This window comes from Equus quagga, chromosome 17 (genome assembly GCF_021613505.1).
Source record: "Equus quagga isolate Etosha38 chromosome 17, UCLA_HA_Equagga_1.0, whole genome shotgun sequence".
NCBI classification, from domain to species: Eukaryota; Metazoa; Chordata; class Mammalia; order Perissodactyla; family Equidae; genus Equus; species Equus quagga.
Genome location: NC_060283.1, coordinates 26837109 through 26858142, shown reverse-complemented (window position 1 = coordinate 26858142; position 21034 = coordinate 26837109). Strand labels below are relative to the sequence as shown.

The 21034-nt window shown below is 41.7% G+C and overlaps 1 protein-coding gene across 17 annotated transcripts in view; it reads left to right on the top strand.

Annotated features, from left to right (window-relative positions):
* Positions 1 to 2081: 2081 nt before the first annotated feature.
* Positions 2082 to 21034, top strand: part of AMBRA1 (autophagy and beclin 1 regulator 1) — a 158741-nt gene continuing 139788 nt past the window's right edge. For 3 of the 17 annotated variants that reach the window (XR_006885770.1, XM_046643457.1, XM_046643461.1), the window contains exon 1: positions 2083 to 2303. The gene's annotated coding sequence lies outside the window, so the exon portion shown is untranslated. Of the gene's footprint in view, positions 2304 to 2336; positions 2522 to 11354; positions 11379 to 18411; positions 18591 to 18827; positions 18852 to 21034 lie in introns of those variants that run through there. The other 14 variants (XM_046643454.1, XM_046643455.1, XM_046643452.1 and 11 more) reach the window with 9 other exon arrangements.

The following is a 21034-nucleotide window of genomic DNA, read 5'->3' as shown; positions in this document are numbered from 1 at the left end:
TTGCTTCCTTACTCTTTTTGTTTATGTGCAATAGGTCCCAATCATAAATAATAAAGTTATAACTGCCTCTTTCCAAGAGCAGCAATACCTATTATGCAGAAAATGTTTGGAAGCAACATACAAATTCAACGATGGGGAGCATGGTCAGTATATCCCCTCAATGGAATATTATGCAACTGTTAAAAATAACTACTAAAGACCTTAATAGGGAAACGATATAATGCAAAACAGTAACAGTGTTGTATCTCAGCTTAAATTAAACTTTAAAAAATTATGTAAAATATCTCCAAGGACTGCAGGGGAACATGAACAAATTAAAACTTTGTGTTTTGGAAGCAGATTATTAATTTTTTTCTTTTGTTTTAGACTTTCATAAACGTTGCTATAATGCTTACTGACTTTATTTTATTATTATTATTTTTAAATTATTATTTTTTCTTTTGAGGAAGATTAGCCCTGAGCTAACATCTGCCACCAATCCTCCTCTTTTTGCTGAGGAAGACTGGCCCTGAGCTAACATCCATGCCCATCTTCCTCTACTTTATATGTGGAACACCTGCCACAGCATGGCTTGACAAGCAGTGTGTAGGTCTGCACCCGGGATCTGAACCGGTGAACCCCAGGGTGGCCAAAGAGGAATGTGTGAACTTAACTGCTATCCCACAGGGCCAGCTGCTTTTTTTTTTTTTAATTTTTAAAAATCTTTATTTATTTATTTATTTTTTACTGACTTACAAAGTTTCCTCAAACAGTGGTAGACAACAAAAGCCCAGTGTTTTGGGGTATTTTTGCTGAGGAGGATTTGCCCCAAGCCAACATCTCTTGCCAATCTTCCTCTTTGTTTTACTCAAGGAAGATTAGCCCTGAGCCAACATCTGTGCCAATCTCCCTCCAGTTTATACGTGGGTCCCCACCAGAGCATGGCTAATGAGTTGTGTAGGTGTACATCTGGGATCCAAACCAAGAACCAGTGCTGCCAAACTCAACTACTATGCCATGGGCTACCTGAAAGCCCTGTGTTTTGTCCTCATATTATGGGTGCTGTCTTATCCTCCATTATATATACAAGTTGTCCCTTAAGTATTTTCATTGACTTAAAGGAGATTTTTAAAAAATTACAATAAATTATAAATAAAGCTAATATTGTAAGGATGGGGAGGTGTCTTTCACTTTGATTAGATTATAAACTCTTTAAGAGCTGGGACTATCTTGTTTCCATTTTACACCTTTACTCTCCAAGTCTCCCCCCTTCTTAGGAGGAGGTAGGATAAACTGTGTTATTGCCCACACTTGGTAATCCATATTTGTAGGGATCTATGTGATTTACTGAATCGCACCCAGGGTGTACATATTAATCCATATTTGCGCTAAGCATATTAGTTTGTCTACTAAGAGACTTCAGAAAGAAGCTACTGTGACGACAAAAATGTCAACACACTTTGACAGGTTCTGAACCCAAAGAGACGTCTGTTCATTTAGTAAGAAGCACACCCATGGTTTCGGCCTTTGGAGGGAAACAAAAGAGGAAAGCAGTACGTGTATTACGTTTTTTCCTGTCTTGAGGTCAGACCACTCAACCCTGAATTTTCCCAGCTTCTCTTTGCTATGTTTATGGGAGCCAAATTGGAGCTTTAAATAGACATTATTCACTTTGTTCCTCAGTCTGGATTCTCTCTTCGTGCCTCGATCATATATATCATATATATATTTCTGTATATCTTTTATTCACCTCACTGTTCTGTGAGAAAACTAAGAGCCAAATTTGCTCAATTGGGATAAATAATGTTGCGAGTCCCTAAGGCAGTCGCCCACCTATAGTTAGACAACGTGTTATTGTGCTATGACTTGATCTTCAACACTCCCAATAAAAACTTCGGTTCTCTAAATAACTAAGACAGCCGGCAACCAACACAGAAAATGGCAGAAGCACAAGCTCCTTTACTCCATGGCTTCTGATCTGGGCTTGTTTACTTATGCCTTGGACAGGAGCCGGACCTTGAGTCGGAGCGGAGCTGTTTTTCGGCGCTCGACTGTAGTTCCTTGAACGATTGCTCGGGCGCTCCTGCTTTGATGTCTGGGGCGTTCGTGGATTCGGTGATCTTTTGCGCCGTCTTCTTGCTTGATGTCTCCTGAGCGGCGGCGGCACCGGGTCGAAGCCTGACTTTTCCGCGAGGCCGCGCGCTCAAGCTGCTTTCTCCCGCTGGTCGGTGGAGCGGATCCCTTGCTACCTCCCTGCCTCTTCTTCCTCTCTGTGGCTCAGTCCAGCCGCTGGGCAGCCGACCGAGCCCCCGCCCGCCTTGCAGGTAGGCCCGGAGGAGCCTGGGAGGCCGGGCCCGGCATCCTTCCGCCGCCGGGTTGCGAAGACCTTGGCGCCGGCGGGTGGGCGGGCGGCTCGGTCGCGGAGTCACGGCCAGAGGAGGAGCTACGCGGCTGGGCTCGGGGGCGCGGTCGGAGAGGCGGCGGAGAGCTGAGGGAGAAGCCGGAAAGAGGGAGAGATGCTGGGGCTTCCCGGTGTGGCTCGGTAGGGAGGGGATGTGGGGTCGAGGGCGGGTGTCGCACCCCCAGTGTGTGGGGAAAATCGCTTTCTAGGAACGGATGGAGCTTTGCGCGCTTTGACCCTCCCCCTTTTCCTCTTACCCCCTCCCCGCCCCCAATGCTCTGGGTGTCATGACTCAATTGCACTGAGGATCCCCTCTGAGTCCAGCCTTTGAAGGGACCCTTGAGTAGGTGGAGGCATGTAGAACAAGGCCCTCTTGCTCCTCGGAGCGAAGTGTCACATTCTCGCCTTTTTCGGGTGGGGAAACTGAGGCTGAGGTCTGGGATGTGACTTTTCCCCATATCCCCGACAGATCTTTAAATGTCGTTTTTTGTCATTTACCAGTTCACTTTTTTTTTGTTTTTTTCATTTTACCAGTCAGTGGTTTGCCGTTTGGTTGTCTGTAATCCCTCCTTCCTAGGAATATAGATTCTGTCTCTGGGGACTTCAGAAGTCAAGGGACCATGCGATCTTGTGGCTGGTTTTGCTTTTCAAAGTCTGTATCATTTTAGCGAGAGTAGCAGTAACAGTTTCTTTTCCTTTCTTGATAGAAAATTTTGTTTGCTGTACGCTTTGCCTTCTGGTTGATACTTATTTCTCCTCCTTCCCCTCAGCCTGTTTCTCAGTGGACGTCTTTCAACTCTGCTGTTGAATGGTTAATGTCCAGCAGAGGATGCTCAGATTTTGAAGTCAGATATTTGTCCCGAGAGAGTTTGCTTTCTAGGAAGAATCCAGAGAAAACCCAAGGGGTCTCTTTCAGAACAGTTTTGTTATCTTTGGTTAGGAGGTTAGTTACTGCATGTACTAAGAGTTAAAAAAGCTGTGTGTAGGAATCATTCAAATATTGAGTTATTTAAATGAAAAGTTAACATTCTGGGAACTCCATTATGTTTTCCTTTTCTCTCCCAACTTGGAAACTTTGGGGACTAAGTGTTCTTACTCATTTTATTTTCATTGGATTTAGTGTCATGATCCTAATTTCTGTGACTTCTTTGTCGAAAAAAATAATCAGCCTAGAGGTCATTCTAGGTTGAATAAGTATTTCCACAGTATGTAGAATCAGTAACAGAATTGTTTTAAGGGAGAGCAGACTAAATTCTTAGTTCTTGGATGGAAACTCTACAAATCTATGTTCCTTTAATAATTTTAGAATTCTCATATGAGTTTTGGAAAGATTATTGTTGCTCTAATTTTTTGGGGGGGTGTGAGGTCAGCAAGATTTAAATGAAGGGCCCTTGATCATGAATGATTTTTCCTAGTTATAAGGACCTCTGTACTTCCAGAAAGGGATTAATGAAAAGCCACCAGACTATCTTTATGGAGAATCTAGATTGGGAAGTTAGGCTAAGGATGTGTGTTCTCTGAAAAATTTTTTGTGATAGAAAAGACTTTATGTCAGAGGAGAGAATTTAGAGAAGGAAGCACATTATCTCCTGGTGTTTAATGGATGCTGTGTAGAATTTAGAGTTAGTCTCTGAGTGGCTCCTAATGAACGCTAAATAATAAATGGAGTATGCTGTGAGTACCACAGAGAAATGTTAGGAACGTTTTGTTACGTTTCTGTAGGAAACAGCAGAGATGTTGAATTGAGGAGGGCAAGAAATTTAGTTGTGGTGGGGAGGATATGGGGATGCAGCTTCTTATCAGCTTCTCACCTGCTTTGTGATCGAAATTCACTCCACTTTTACCCTTCTTGGTTAAATCTTGTGTTATTCTGTCAATGTCAGATCAAGCTCTCTTCTGGAGTTTCCTTTCGGAAATTTACAGGTTCAGAATGTGACTGAGGTATTCCGTCTTCTCTTTAGTAGGAAAGTTCTTGGAGATTATTAAAAATGTGAACTTCTTTGAATGTCATCTGGAACTTGTCCTGGAAGGCGTTATGTATATCACTTGATAAAAATTAGTCATTTTTATTAGCAGAGTAATAACTTTATGCCGTGTAATTTTCAAAATATTTTCAACACGTGTTATAAAACTTACAGAACTTTTTCTCTTTTGGTCAGACTGCTTTATGCTGTTTATTAATGCTAAATCTAAACATTTATGGTCTTTAAGGATCTCCATGAATGTTGGCAGTTTATGTTGACAATTTATCTCACTCTTCCCATGTATCCCACTCTTAAAGGAACTAGAGAAAAAGTTTTGTTGTTAGCATACTGAGGCCTCTTTTTTTTTTTAAAGATGTGTCTCAGCCTTGATAGACTTATTTTGGAATGGAATACAGATCTTTTTGCCCAGTGGTTTGGTTTACCAAAAAAACCCCTTAAGTTCCTTTAATCATAGTCATTCTTGTTTCTTTCTCCAATTGTTCCTCATAAACCCAGAGAGAACTTTCTGTTTCTTGTCATAATTTCTGTTTTTACAGAAGTGCTATGGTACAACCTGTCCTGTGGTTTGGGGGTAATTTATATTTTATAATATCAAACCCCTTTTCCCTCCAAGTTAATTAGATCTATTTTTTTTCCTTTGCGCAAAGCTAAAATTAGTTACTTATAAAAATTTTGCGATCAGTTATTGGCGGAATGTATTTATGTGCCCAGTAGCATGTGGCAGTCTGCCAAAGTGATGTGGTAAGAAGAAAACAGATTAAGGAATCAGGAGAGCTGGGTTTAAGTCTTAAATTTACCAGCTTACTTGCTGAGAAATCGTGTACAAATTATTTAAGGAGGCTATAGGAAAGGTTACTGTCCTTTATTGAGCACTTATGTGTCATGTCCTTTACATGGGTTGTCTCATTTAACACTCCTAGCAGTCCTTTAAGATAGATACTATTTTCCCCATGGGTACTGAACTCAGAGAGAGTAAATAATTTGACCAAGATCACCCAGCTGCCATGTAGTAGAGCTGGTATTCAAATCGAGGGCTTTGAATGCTTTTATGAGTCCGCATGTAAAGAATGGGAAAGATAATACTTCTATCATAATACTTCCGTTGAGAAAAAGTGCGTGAAGCTGCTTTAAAAAGATAAAGTGCTCTTCAAATGTTAACTTCTGTGCTATCTTACGGCAACAGTGAACAGATGTCATCTAGGTTCTGGGACAACTTAGTTCTTTCAGGGCAGCGTTACGCGTGACAGTCATGGAGGCTAGTGGTGACAAACACTACAGCAGCATTGGAGGAGCTTACTCACGTGGATGTGGAGAGGAGTAAGTGCTTGGAAGTCCTAGTGAAAGCCGGGTTTTAGGTGCTGTGTGTTGAGATGGGGGAGACTAGGTTGTCTACGCCCTCTCTTCCAGTTAGTGCTGGCTTGGCTGTCTGTAGATTAGTGTAGGAAGTATCTTTTCTGTCTCGTTCTCTGTCTGTTCCTTTTCTTGTGGGGTTGATAATCTCCACTTTTCTACCTAAACTTTCTCCTTTCTTCATTGAGTATTGTTCTTGGACTGTGGTTTTTCCTGAGCTATGAAATATTCCTCTCAGACCTTTTGGAACTATTTCTTTTCTTTTCTTTTTTTTTAAGATTTTATTTTTTTTCCTTTTTATCCCCAAAGCCCCGTGGTACATAGTTGTATATTCTTCGTTGTGGGTCCTTCTAGTTGTGGCATGTGGGACGCTGCCTCAGCGTGGTTTGATGAGCAGTGCCATGTCCGCACCCAGGATTCGAACCAACGAAACACTGGGCCGCCTGCAGCGGAGGGCGCTAACTTAACCACTCGGCCACGGGGCCAGCCCCGGAACTATTTCTTGATTGTGACTCTGTGTTCCACCCTCACCTTTTCAGACTTTCGTTCAGCTAGCAAATATTATTGAATGCTCATTAGATGCTGGGGTACAAAGGTAGACATGAGTGTTCTGGTTTGTACAGTTTATTCCACTGGGGAACAGAGTTGACTAGGTATCTGATGAATATTGAAATTTAGGCTGTGCTTTGAAGGAAACAAACAAGGGCTGATAGAGAGATGAAGCAGTGAGGAAGGTGTTCCCTGGCTGTTCACTGGGATTGGAGTCTTCAGTTATGATATCCTTAATCCCCCTAAAAAGTTGCAATCACAACATACCATGATTCAGTAAATTAAAGTTCCCCTGCTGCCATTACAGTGGAAGCCTTCATTTAAGATTGCTCCATGTAATATTTGTCTCTTACTTAATGTGTGATGACACTGGCTTTGGCATCATAAAGGATAACTATGACTTATAAATATCCAGCTTTCTTGACTAATGAGTTTAATTTCTTTTTTTTTTCCTCCGAAGATTTTATTTTTCCTGTTTCTCCCAAAGCCCCCTGGTACAGAGTTGTGTATTTTTAGTTGTGGGTCCTTCTAGTTGTGGCATGTGGGACACCGCCTCAGCGTGGCCTGTTGAGTGGTGCCGTGTCCATGCCTAGGAGCCGAACTGGTGAAACCCAGGGCCGCTGAAGTGGAGCGTGCAAACTTAACCACTTGGTCATGGGGCCGGCCCCTTCCCAGACTCTTGAATAACATAGTGGCACTGACTCTGGAGCCAGGCAGTCTGGGTCCGAATCCCAGTGCCACTACTCTGTGACTTGGGCAAGTTACTCAGCCTCTCTGTGCCTCTTCTCATCTGTAGAATATCACACAGTTGTTGTGAGAATGAAAGGAGTTGATAGATGTAAGGCATTTAACAGCACATAGCACTATCTATGCCAGCTGTTACCATTTCAATATGATTGTTATAAGAAGATAAAGATTGTATGTTCAGGGGCTGGCCCGGTGACGCAGCAGCTAAGTTCGCACGTTCCGCTTCTCGGTGGCCCGGGGTTCGCTGGTTCTGATCCCGGGTGTGGACATGGCACCACTTGGCAAAAAGCCGTGTTGTGGTAGGTGTCCCACGTATGGGGTGGAGGAGGATGGACATGGATGTTGGCTTGGGGCCAGTCTTCCTCGGCAAGGGGAGGAGGATTGGCAGCAGTTAGCTCAGGGCTAATCTTCCTCAGAAAACAAACAGAAAACACACTGTGTGTTCTTCAGAAGGAGAACAAATAATAGTGATGCTAGATTGAAGTTTACAGTCTTGAGAAAACTTGAAGAGGACTTGAAGAGGGAACAGGCAGTTAAAGCAGCATGTCAGGGGCTGGCCCCGAGGCTGAGTGGTTAAGTTCGCGTGCTCCGCTTTGGCCACCCAGGGTCTCACCTGTCCGGATCCTGGGCATGGACATGGCACCACTCATCAAGCCATGCTGAGGCGGCGTCCCACATGCCACAACTAGAAGGACCCACAACTAAAAATATACAACTGTGTACCGGGGGGCTTTGGGGAGAAGAAGGAAAAAGAAAATGTTAAAAAACAAAAAACAGCGTGTCAGTCCCTCCTTCCCCTCACTGCCCTTCAAATTAAAGTAAGCAGATGAGTCTTTACTGGGCAAGAGAAACGTAGAAAACAAAATTTTCTGAAAGAGTTCCAAGTGTCAGATAAATGGCAAAGTTTTGAGGATTTTTGTAATATATGTAGCATAACAGGCCAGAGTTATTTTAGGAACAGAAGAACATTTCTTTGCAAAACAGGTAGAAGATGTTAGCGTCTGAATTTTACCATCTATTTGAACTGTGATTGGTGCTTGAAGGATTTCGGAGAAGTTGATTAAAGGCATGGAAAAAAATGACATTTAGGGAAAAGTCAAAGCTACCAAATCACCTTGGGTAAACTTGTGGAAGAATGAACATGTTTTTTGCATAGTGGTATGCAAGGAATCCAGTGGAGTTAGTTTTTGGTTACTCTTGTCTCTTTATGCCATTGTAAATTGTGGGTGGCTTCAGTCTTTGCGTTAACTGTTCATATTTTCTTCTCTATATCTTTATAATAGTCCTGCTCTGTCATTTTAAAAAACTGATTTAGGGGCCAGCCCCATGGCCTAGTGGTTAAGTTCAGCGCTTTCCACTTTGGTCGCCTGAGTTCGGTCCCCAGGGGCAGAACTAAACCACTTGTCAGCAGCCATGCTGTGGCAGAGACCCATGTACAAAATAGAGGAAGACTGGCACAGATGTTAGCTCAGAGCCAATCTTCTTCAGCAGGAAAAAAACCCAACAACAACCTTATTTAATGGTAAGAGTGGAGTCTGTTCTTTTTCAGTTATTCATTCAGTAAATGTTTATTGAATGTCTCCCTCTGTGGTAGGTGGTGAGGAGACCATAAGAGCTGATCAGAACCAATACTTACTGAAGTGCTTTGTGCCAGGTACTTGGCTAGGTGCTTTGTGTCATTGATTCTTTTCATTCTCATAACAACCTTATGGTGTAGCTACTTTTATTCTTGCCATTTTATAGATGTGGAAATTGTGGCACAGAGGGGTTGAGCAGTTTGCTCAAGGTCATAGAGCTAGTGACTAGTGGAACCAGGATTTGAATCCAGGCAGCCTGGCTCCATAGTTTCCTGCTCTTAATCCGTAAATTATACTGATTCTAACCTACTTTAAACAATTGTAAACTCTCTAAACTACTGCCACCATACTAAGGCTAGAGTGAAAGAAATAGATGTTGTCCATGCCCTTAGTCCAGAGGGGAGAGAGAGAGACAATAAACAAAAAATACACCAGTGGAAGTCTACTTGCAATGTGTGTAAAGTCCTATGATGGAAAAGTGAAAAAGAGAGTATAGTGGGGGAACCTGAATTATATTGGAGCTTTGGGGAGGGTTTTTCTGAAGAAGTGGTATTTAAGCAGAGACGAGAAGCATGAAAGGGGAAGGTAAAGAGAACAGCATATATGAAAGTCTTGAGGTGGGAAAGAACTTGGCACATTTGAGAAACCGAAAGAACATTTGTGTGGCTGGAATACAGTGAGCAGTGGGTGAGGCAGGAGAGGGGCACAGGACAAGAGTACAGACTTCGGACTGTGTCAAGGATTTTGGATTTTTCCCCTAAGTATAATAGGAACCTTTGAGGGTTTTTTTTTTTTTTTTAAAGATTTTATTTTTTTCCTTTTTCTCCCCAAAGCCCCCCGGTACATAGTTGTGTATTCTTCGTTGTGGGTCCTTCTAGTTGGGGCATGTGGGACGCTGCCTCAGCGTGGTTTGATGAGCAGTGCCATGTCCGCGCCCAGGATTTGAACCAATGAAACACTGGGCCGCCTGCAGCGGAGCGCGTAAACTTAACCACTCGGCCACGGGGCCAGCCCCCCTTTGAGGATTTTAAGAATGAGTGTTGTGACCTAATAGATGACTTTAAAAGATTACTCTGGCTACATTGTGGAAATTTTTGGAAATTTGTCGAAAAAAATTTGGAAATTGTGGAAAATTTGGAAACAGAACAAGTAGGGGAAGTATAATCGTTAGGATGTGTTATAGTGGTCCAGGCCAAAGGTGATGATGGTTTGGATTAGGCTGTAGGCAGTGGAGATTGAGGGAAGTAGAAAGATTCAGTAGATATTTTAGAATTAGGACAGGCAAGACTTAATGATGGCTTGGATATGTGGGAAGAGGAAGGTGTCAAGTATGATTCCCAGATTTCTGGCATGAGCATCTGGGTAGATGAAGTTGCCATTTTTGAGACAGAAACATTGGAGGAGAAGCAGATTTGGACTAGAGTTGGGGAGTGGAATGAAGACCTCGGTTTGAGTCATGCTAAGTGTGAGATGTCTGTGAAAACATAGAAGTGGAGACATCAAGTACGCAGTCTTTGAGCTAGTGCTCAAAAGTGGCGCTGGAAATAAATCTGGCTGCTCTTGGTATATAGGTGGTATTTACAGCCAAGGAAAATGGATGAGATTACCTAGAGGAAGGGTGTGTATAGACCAGGAGGAGAAGAGTGCTCAGGACCAAGCTCCAAGGAATTTAAGAGAAAATCTCAGAAACTGATAGCAGCGCATGTTTCAAGAAGGAAGTGATCACCTAAATTTTGTTGGATTTAGCAACAGAGATCATTGATGATCATAGCAAGAAAAATGTTGGAGGAATGTAGGGCCAGAAGCCAGATTGGAGTGGGTTTAAGAAGTGGAAAGGGAGGAAGTGAAAATGGTCTGTATATTTTGATTATTAGCCTGTCTGCCTCTCCGTAAGAAGTAATACTTTAAGAAGAAGTAATATAATAAGGTCCATGACGGTAGGAACAATACCTTTTCATTTCTGTGTCCTTGGCTGCTTAGCCTTGGTGTCTTGCCAGGAGGTTGTATAAAAGGAGAAAGGGGCAAGGCAATGAGGATACTTGCAAGATGGTGAGAGTAATGATTCTCATGGTCCTTATACGTGGCCTCGGAATTTAAGGGTTTATGTACTTTTCAACGTTAGTGCCATTAGCCTTTCTATTTTCACCTCCTTACCTAATGGGTCCATATTTTGTTATTATTGGCTTTTAAAATTCTTTCTTTACCTTTATTTTTTCTTATTGCTTTCCTATGGTCATTGTTGCTATAGTTAATTAGCTAATGTGCTTGGTTATTTACTTTATTTATCTTTCTTCACTCACTTATTTCTTGGCTCTTATTTCCCTATGGGATACTGTGTAATTGTGACTCTAGACTTTTGGTTTCTTGTTTGTTTCCCATTTACATACTCTTTGCTGAGAGTCTGATAGGCTCTATTGAGGTAATGTTAAACATTTTGGTTGTCATTCTACCTAGAATTTTATATGATGACTTTCCTGGGAAGAGCTAAGCATTTTGTGGATATTGTCCACGTTAGTTCTCCTAGCATTCTTTTTTAAAAAATAATTTATTGAGGTAAAATTCACATAACATAAAATTAACCATTTTAAAATGAACCGTTTAGTGGCATTTTAGTACATTCACAATGTTGTGCGACTGCCACCTCTCTCTGGTTCCAAAACATTTCCATCACTCCAGAGTAAAACCTCCTTCTGATTAAGCAGTTTCTCTTCATTCCCCCCTTCCACCAGCCCCTGGAAACCAGCAGTCTGCATTCTGTCCCTATGGATTGATCTGTTCTGGATATTTCATGTAAGTGGAATCATATAATATGTAACCTTTTGGGTATGTAGATACCATAATTTCTTTGTCCATTCATCCGTTGATGAACATTTGGACTATTTCCACCTTTTGGATATCATGAATAATGCCGCTATAAACATGCATGTGCATGTACTTGTTTTCAGTTGTTTTGGATATGTACGTAGGAGTGGAATTGCAGGGCCCTGTGGTAATGCATTATTGTTATGATTCTTTCTAAACCATAAGGACCAAAGCCAGCATCTGCAGCTTCCATAGAGTGTGAGCTTTGAGAGTTGGCTGGGCTTAGATTGGGACAGAGAATCTCTTTCCTGTAGGTTTAACCTTTTGAGGAAGTGAGTTCTCCTAACTCACTGGTTTTATTATTTGCATTTTACTGATGGGATAATTGAAGTACAGCGTCTGCATCGTTTTAACTTCCTGTCATCTTCAGAGCCAGTCAGTGATGGAATTGGGAATTTAAGACTCTTAATCATGTTCATTGTCTAAGGTGACCCCTTTAAAACCACGTCGCGTTTGCATGAAGCTGTTTGAAATGGGCTTCCTATATTTTATAATCTCTTGAAGGGATATTGTTCAGGTGGTGGTAAGCAGATGTTCTCTTTCCATAGAGGACAAGACAAGAGGGAATGTGTTTTAATTGCAACAGGAGGGATATAGATTACAAATTAGAAAGAACTTCCTAACTACGAGGTGCTGGAATGTTACCACAGGCGGTTGTGAAATATCTTCCCCAAAGACTTGATAATTGTCTTTCTAGGATGATTTAGGTGTGGGCTTGTTAAGAAATGAGGGAGATGACAAAGATGACTTGTGGAGGTCCCTGGTAACCCCAGAACATAGTTGTTTGATGGTTAATCAAAACGGTATCTCTGGCATTTTAATGAGTATATTTTCATTTTCCTTATGAAGAAATAATCAATAGAGAGTAGGTGAATTGCTCAAGGTCTCCTGGTAAAATAGATGATTAGCATTCTGAATCTTGTTGGCTCCCATGTTGAATGCTCAAGGCTGTGTTCTTTCTCGTGAATGAGTCTTTCCATGGCTGTATGATGTTTTCTGATTGTTATGATCCTTCTTAAACCGTAGGGATCAAAGCCAGCATCTGCAGTGTCCATAGAGTGTGTGACTGGAGAGTTATTGGCTGGGCTTAGATGGGGACTGAGAATCTCTTTCCTGTAAAAATTGATTTGGTCTCCTGTTGCACGTGTAGAAATGGGAACACCTTATCACTAAGAGTTCAGGAAGTGCCAGGTTAAAATTGCTTCGGTGAAGGTACATATGACATAAACGTATTTTTGGTTTGTGCTGCCTGGAGAAATAGAAGCCCAGAAGATGAGCAAGTGAACATTAGATTCTGTTGTAGAACATGAACATAAAAATACTCATTAAATGTAGTATTAAGTTGCCAGTTTCAGTGCTCAGCTCAGGAAATGCCAAAGTTAAAGTACTCAGAACATCAGTTCTTACCTGAGACTTATTTTCATTAAGGTATCTCCTAAGGGGTCTCTTGTTAGTATCAAATCGAGCTTCGCCGTCCATGGGCCTCTGACTGGGAAGCTAAACTGGGAGGGGGTATTACTGTTGGTACCTTTAACGAAGGATTTGTTAGGTTGGTTTGTTTTAGTTGAGCTATGGGAGCATTTACTTGTTCAGTTCTCTCCTACTGAAAATATCATCAGATATATTTATTGAGCTTTCTTGAATTGGCAACGACTGTTACCTCTGCAGGATAAAAGAGAGGGGGGCCAACTTTTAAATGCTTACTGTGCTGGGAATTTGATATTTGTTCCTCCATGTAATATTCATAACAAACCTACCAAGTTGATGGTGGCATCTCTATTGTAAAGGACAAGAAAAAATGAAATACTTTCTTGCCAGAGATTATAGAGTGAATGGCAAAGCTCAGATGCAGAAGGCAGAATCTTCTGTTTTTAAGCTCGTGTTCTTCAAACTGTGTTTTTTGGAGGTGCCTAGGGGGTGGCCGTGAGAGAAAAGAAAAGCTTTGGTTCTCCCACTCTGCGTAAACCAGAGCAGCTCAACTTTGATCTGTTTGGTATTTTAGTGTTTTCACAATAAGATTTCATTTTGAAATGATCGTTTTGCTTCTTAAAAAAAAAAAAAGGAAAATCTGGAAGACCACTGAGGAACCATGAAAGAAAATTAGTTAAAACAATCTGAAGGTTGAAAAGATGGTTCAGTTAGGTAACTGTCAGTCATGACTTGATGGCACAGCCACACCTGCAGTGCAGTCACCGTGTCCTTAGGGAGCATAGGCTAGTGGGAGGAGAGCACGGACTCGAGTTAGAGTTCTAGCTCAGCCCCTGGGTAGCCGTGGATTCGGGGATACTCCTTGAAACCTGGTGAGCGCAAATGTACAATGCGGTGATAACACCTGTCTTTCAAGAGTGGTGTAAGGATCAGCAATAACAGGTAAAGTGGCTGGCTCACAGTAGATACCCCCCAAATGCTAGCTATTGCTAAGATGGTGGTGGTGGTGTGATGGCAATTTTTTAACATGCTGACGTTTTCCTCCCAAATGCCTGAAGAGCTTCTGCCACGTCAAGGATAGGCAGTCCTGACCTCCGTATGTACCTCATCATGAGTGCTTAGCATGTTTGTTTTTGATAAAGTTAGTCTTTAAACTGCACATGATTATTTATTCGTGGATGCATCTGTCATCTATGAAGTGAGGAAACTTGACTTTGATTAAGTTCATTTTCATTGGACTTAAAGAGAGAAGCAGCAGTTGGAAGGAACCCCATGCAATGAGTTGGGAAACCTGGGCTTTTTGTCTCAGAGCTGCCTTTAGTGAGACTGGAAACAATGGACGGGTGAATTTAACTTTTTAAGATTTTGTGTTCAAAATGATGTCTCAGTCACTTTTAACTCTGTACATCCATGATTTGACCGAAAAGCTTAAGGATATTTCATTGTCAGCGCCAAAATTTCAAAAAATTACAGGATTATTTTTGGAGAAGGAGCTTTATGCTGATTCGAGCTGGTGAGCTTCCGTTCTTACTTATTGAGTGTGTCCAGGCCAGCGTTATGTGTAGAAGGACATCGCAGATGTGTTGCCCAAGGATCAAGAAAGGAAACAATGTGTGACTTGTCGAACTATCAGAGCAGTGTTGAAACTAAGAACAATTGTAAGGAAGCTAACGTGAGGGATTTTCATCTGTTTTGGGGAGGATAGCTGCATTCTCCAAACCCAGAGCACGCTGTCCTTCCTTGAGGGTGACACTGGCCGCATTTCAGTGTGGTAGTTACACTTAACAGCGTATTGCAGTCCCCTCGCGCTAGACTGAAAGCTCTTTGAGATGGCTGGGCTTTGCTGTGTTTGTTCCCACCTCTCTGTCCGTGTCACCTATAGTAGGGCTTGGCACATAATATAGTCCCCCCCAAATATGCTAAATGAGAAAAAAAAAGTTGAATCAAAGTCAGCAGACATATTAGAAAATGGCTTCTGCCTAAATACACTTGTTAAATTCATTGACTCTCTTCTGTTGGCATGTGATAATATAGAAAAGCTTGATAAAGTGGAAAAAGCACTAGTTTTGTAGCTTTGAACGCCAGCTTCACCCTTACTGGCTGTTTGGTCATGGCAAATTATTTCCCATTGAGCCAGGTTTTTATCTGTAAGACAGGCGTGGGGAGGAGGGAGCTTTAGAGAGAGAGTCTGTAAAGCATGAGCACTGAATAGTGGTGGTAGCTAATATTGCAAATGATGTTTAAAAAATTATCAACAATACATCTTGCCCTTCTGCTTGAAGGAGGAATGTATTTTCCGAGATGTTTGTTTGCTGTGGCTTGAGTACATGGGAGAATTATCCCCTCTTGCAATTTTCTGCTGAAAAGAAATCCTTTAGCATTTCTTCCTCTGTGGGCCCGCAGGATGGTTAATGGAGGAGGCCTAGGGGGAACGGGAGCCTCGAGTAGCTGCTGAAGACCTTGCATTTTGCAGATCTCTTTAGAATGTTACTTCTATATTGCACTCTCTGTTTGACTCTCGCTGAATGCAGCTGACTCGGCTGTTGACATTAGCACGGTAAACGTTTGTCAGATTTACCCCAGTCAGAAAATATTCTGTACCTGCCATCCTGCTTGGCGCTTAAAGATTTTTTTTTAGCTTTCTATAATAAAGTGATTATAGGTGAAGAAAGTAGGCTGCAGGATAGTGTGTAGTGTGTTTGATCTTATTTTGATACAGAAAACAGAACTATAACATGCTTATGTGTTTGTATAAGCAGTGAGTTTGCGTGGTTATCTCAAGAGGGTGGGAATGGGCGGGCTCAGGAGGGAGACTGACCACAGACTGTTTGACTTGTTACAAGGAACATGTGTTACCTTTTTTGAAAAAATTAAACCTTTTGTCTTGAGATAAATGTAGATTTACATGCAGTTGTACGAAAGAATAGTGAGAGAGAGATCCTGTGTGCCCCTTCCTCAGTTTTACCCAGTGGTAACATCTTAGAAAACCATAGTACGCTATCACAGTCAGGGTATTGCCAGTAATACAGGCAAGGTACAGGTCGCGATACACAACGTGTCCATCGCTGTAAGGATCTCCCCTGAAGCCCTTTCTTAGCCTCTCCCAGTCTCAAATCATAATGCTCAGATAGTACAGTGGGTAAAGTTACAATAAAGCTTTGCACAGAGAATCAAGGGAAAATACCCATGGGAGAAGATGACCCATTTCGCTCTCCCCCAGCCCTATCTGTAATCCCTGGCAACCACTAATCTGTCACCCTTTGTCATTTCAAGAACGTTATGTAAATAGAATCATGCAGTATGTAACCTTTTGGACCGGTGTTTTTCACTCAGTATAATTCCCTGGAGATTCATCCAAATTGTATGTATCCATAGTTCCTTTCTTTTTAATTCCTGAGTAGTATTCCATGGTTTGGATGTGCCACAATTTGTTTAATCAGTTGACCCTTGAAGAACATCTGAGTTTTTTCCAGTTCTTCGCTATTACCAGTAAAGCTGCTGTGAACATATGTTTATCATTTCTCTGGGATAAATGCTAGGTCATATGGTCTATATTGCTTTTTTAAGGTGAAATAAAAGGAAAAAATTAAAAGTAAAATAACTAATTATATGGTTCTTTTTCAAAGTACTCAAACCCTACATTCTTGCACATCACATACTTACCTTGATTTCTGGTGCTTTGCTCTAGTATCAAAGCAGTAACAATAATGCTATAGTTTTCCTTGTCTCTTTCATCTGGTGATCTGTGTATATATTACAGATATTAATTAACACTCACGACCCCCCAGGAGGCAAGTGATGGTTAGCTCTGGTGAAGTCAGCTCCTTTGTGGATAGTGGGTTGAGACATAGATGTCATGAATTTGCCTAAGGTCACAGACTGAGTCACCGTGCTGTGACTCAGACGAATTTGGATTTATTCACTCTCTCTCTGTCTCCTAAATCAGCTCTTTGTAGTTATGACCTAGGTGTGAGGACACGAAAAGGGCTTTTTTCTGTGTCTGAGGTTTACTGCCTGTTCTTTAGAAGCTATGTGTACTGTGGTTAGAGCACGCAGTTTGGCAGCTGATTTGATTTTGAATCTCTCCTCCATGTGGGCAAATCATTTAACTTCTCTAAGCCCCAGTTTTGTGATTTGTGAAATGAGGATAGTGGTAGTACCTATCTTCATAGAGTCATTGCGAGAAATAAATGAGATAAGTGTGGAAAAGCAGTTAGTGCTGTCAGGTGTGTGGCAAATGTTCAATGAATATTAGATAAAAGTATTGCTTTAGGGGCCGGCCCCATGGCTGAGTGGTTAAGTTCGCGCGCTCTGCTTCGGTGGCCCAGGGTTTCGACAGTTCGGATCCTGGGCGTGGACATGGCACTGCTCATCAGGCCATGGTGAGGCGGTGTCCCACATGCCACAACTAGAAGGACCCACAACTAAAAATACACAACTATGTACCTGGGGGCTTTGGGGAGAAAAAGGAAAAATAAAATCTTAAAAAAAAAGTATTGCTTTAAATATGTGTGTTATATTATGTGACTTGTCTTTATCAGTTGGCAGATAATTGGATAAATATCGGGATTTTTCTGCCATGTATTTACAAAACTTTGATTGCTGTTACTTTTGAGGTAAGGATACTTTCTTTGAATGCTGTTTCAAATTTAGCCTTATGTAGAATTATTTAAAAATAGGAAGTAATGTTGGATTATATTTATTGTAGTATTTATATGAAAATATTTTAAAGTTTCTTCTGTGTTATTCATATTTTTCAGGCTCATATTCATAGAAAAGAAGGAAATGATTCTAAACTATTGATTTCCTCCCTTTAATCTGCTCCCCTAAACATTACTTTCTATATTTTCTTCCTAGCATTTATTAGTACTTGAATGAAAGTATTATCACTTTTTAATTAGATAAGTAATCACGTAAGTTTTTCTTTCTTTCTTTTTTTGGTGAGGAAGATTGGCCCTGAGCTAACATCTGTTGCCAATCTTCTTTTTGCTTGAGGAAGCTTGGCCCTCAGCTAATGTCTGTGCCAGTCTTCCTCTATTTTGTATGTGGGACACTGCCACAGCATGGCTTGATGAGCAGTGTGTAGGTCTATGTCCGGAATCCAAACCTGCGAAGCCCGGGTTGCCAAAGTGGAGTGCGCACGAACTTAACCGCTACACCACTGGGCCAGCCCCCACATAAGCTTCTTGAGGGCAGGAATGTTCTTATGCACGGTGGTATCCCCAGTGCCTAGAATAGTGCTGAGATTGTAGTAGATGTTAAATAAACGTTTGTTGGCTGTCTGTCATTACTTTTGCATCCTCCCCCTCCCCTTAAGTGTTTTTTGTTTGGAAAGTTGGGGAAATGGAATCAGCTTCTACGCAGCTTGAAACGACTTGGTTCTTAAATCGAGTGCCTTATTTTGATTGGCTGAGAAGTGTGATTGGCAAGCTGGAGGGGCATCTGGACCTTTTAGCATAAGAGCTCTGCATTTAATAATTTGACTTCTCCTTTTTCTGAAGCCTGAGGGAAATTTTTCCTTTCCCTGTCCTAGTGAGCCAAGAACCTGACCTGGGCTGACTCTAACACTGGAGAACACTGAGCGCAGTATCTGCTGAGCCAAGGCCCGGGCGTCAGGCTCTGATAGGATCTGAAGGAAAAGCCTGAATTCAAATCCTGCTTTGGCTACTGACTCATCCTGCAAACCTAGAGGAATTTCTTAACGTCTTCCAGGTTTTATTTTTCTTATTTGTCTGACGAGTGATCTCATCTGTCCTGGGGCTTGTGAGGACTCCTGGGTTCATGTTATCAAAACTTTTTACAGTGCTGTCGCTGTGGCTCGAGGGGTTTCCAGGAACTGTTGGGGGCATTGTGGTGCTCCAGGAAGGAGAGTGGGACTGCCCATTTCCCAAAGAAAACAGAAAACAGAAAGATAGAATCCTTCGTGATTTGAAATCTGCTCTATTTCTGCCTCCTAATGTTGGTGGATGAAAGGTATGTTGTTGCCAGAGTTGTTAGGCCTGTTTGCCTGAGGCATCTGGGGTCAGTTCCCATTTCTGGGGTTAAGCTGTTTGTGCCTCTGTGAAATTGCTTCCATCAAAAGTGACTCTTTTTTTTCTTTGCTTGCTAATAGAAAATCTCTTGCCATTTTTGTGCACTTAAGGGTAGCCCTCCTGGTCTTCTTGATTCTGATGATAGCTTGAGACTTAAAAAACTGAGCTTCACTTTCTTCTTGGTTCAGTGGTTTCCTCCTTGTTCTTCCTTTTGCGTTTTTGGAGATTCTTTTGTTCTCAGCGCACAGTTTCCCCCAGAGTAGTTTGCAGATAAAACTTCATTTCTTTTTCTTCATCCTTCTGGGGGAAGAGGGAGTAAGGAAGATTGTCAGTCTCAAATTTGGGACTTCTGGCTCTCTATTTCCGGTGCTGATCGCACCTTGTTTTTGAGCACAAACTTGCCTGTGTCTCAGACGTTAGGTTACATTGTTGTGAGTTACTTTAGGAAGCCCTGGTAAGCAAAATCTGCAGCAGAAAAGCTGGAGCTTTCCCCTCCCCTTTATTATACTACGCGTAATTAGAATTTATTTAGTTTTGTGTCTTCAAAGTGTTTTGTAAAGTTGTTAGCCTATACCCAGTAGATGTCTGCCTTATTCTGAGTTTGTATATGAAGAACCTGGGGGAGATGGATATGAGAACAAAAAAGAGATTACATTGCTTGCTTGTCTCTTGGTAAATTTGTGCTGACATCCTTTGTACCAGGTGCTTGATTCGTTGTTGCTGCTTAGCCTGACTTTCTAGATGGAGACCAGTGTGTTTTAGAGTATTTGTAGTCTGAACATCAACACTGTAGCTGAGATAGAGGTGCAGGTGCTGTCCATTAGCATTTTCTTTCTGGGTTTCTGGCTTCTTGTAAAGCAAGTGTGTATAATTTTTTTTCTCCCCTCCCCAAAGCCCCAGTACGTAGTTGCGTATTCTAGTTGTAAATCTTTCTGGTTCTTCTGTGTGAGCTGCTGCCACAACATGGCTGCTGACAGACGAGTGGTGTGGTTCCGCCTGGGAACTGAACCCAGGCCACCGAAGCAGAGTGTGTTGACATTTAACCTTTAGGGCTGGCTCAAGACTGTGTATAATTTTAATTCTATTGGTTTTGATTCTATAAAATTATTTCCTTCAGTTTGTCAGGTGATTAATTAGAGGTACTCTCTGATTCTGCTTCACAGCCACTGTCATCTCCTTTGCCCTCAGATTGGTATGTGCCAGACCTCCTTGTGTGAACTCCATTAGTTGTGTACTCTGGTTATTGTTGGTTCCTAACTTGGCTTTTACTTCGAAAAGTAGTAATCCTGCCTTGAGTTTTTTGTAACCCATTTCTTTTAAGATGCTCCAAGGACATTATCCCCTTAAGGTGGAAAGAGGGTGTTATTACTTTCAGTTTATAGGTGGAGGAAAAGCTGAAGTTCAGCAGGAGTGTGATTTGTCCAAGATTATATAACAACTCAGTGGTAAAAGTCAGTCATTGAAGCTTCTTACCTCTTAATCTTATCTTTACTCATTAAATCACATCTCTTTTATATCTGTACTCTCAAGCTTGAAAGATATAATATCCCATATTCCCATCCCTGCCTCTTTACTTTGTTCGAAATATGCTGGGTTTCAAACATGAGGATAAAAAAGTGTTGCTTCCATTGCTAAGGTATGTAAGTTTTTAGGTTTTTTCCCCCTGTGGTAGTGGTGGGGATGCCTTTGCCCTGGACATGCTCTGTTGCCTGGCCTTGTCGTGATTAATGACATGTGCATAATGAAATGACTGGTTGAGAATGGTACAGAGTTTTCTCTTTTCAGTGATATTTGACTTGTGGAACTGGAACTTATCAGCACCACCCCATAACTGACCACATTTTTTTTTTCATCTAGATGTTGCTGTTATGAGAGTTTGGGGTTTGTTTTGGGTTTTCCTCATAACTGGATATAAATACAAACACATATTCGTTCTGTTCTGTGCTAGGCACTGTGCTAGGTACTGGGCCTATGACCGACATGGTTTTGTCCTCAGAGCTTGTAGTCTAGTAAGGAAGAAAGAGTCCCAACAGGGAACTACACTGGCTATTAGGTGGATAGTGGTTTAGTTATCTGTTGCTGTACACAAACCACCTCTAGTATGTGTTTTTTCCAGCACCACCA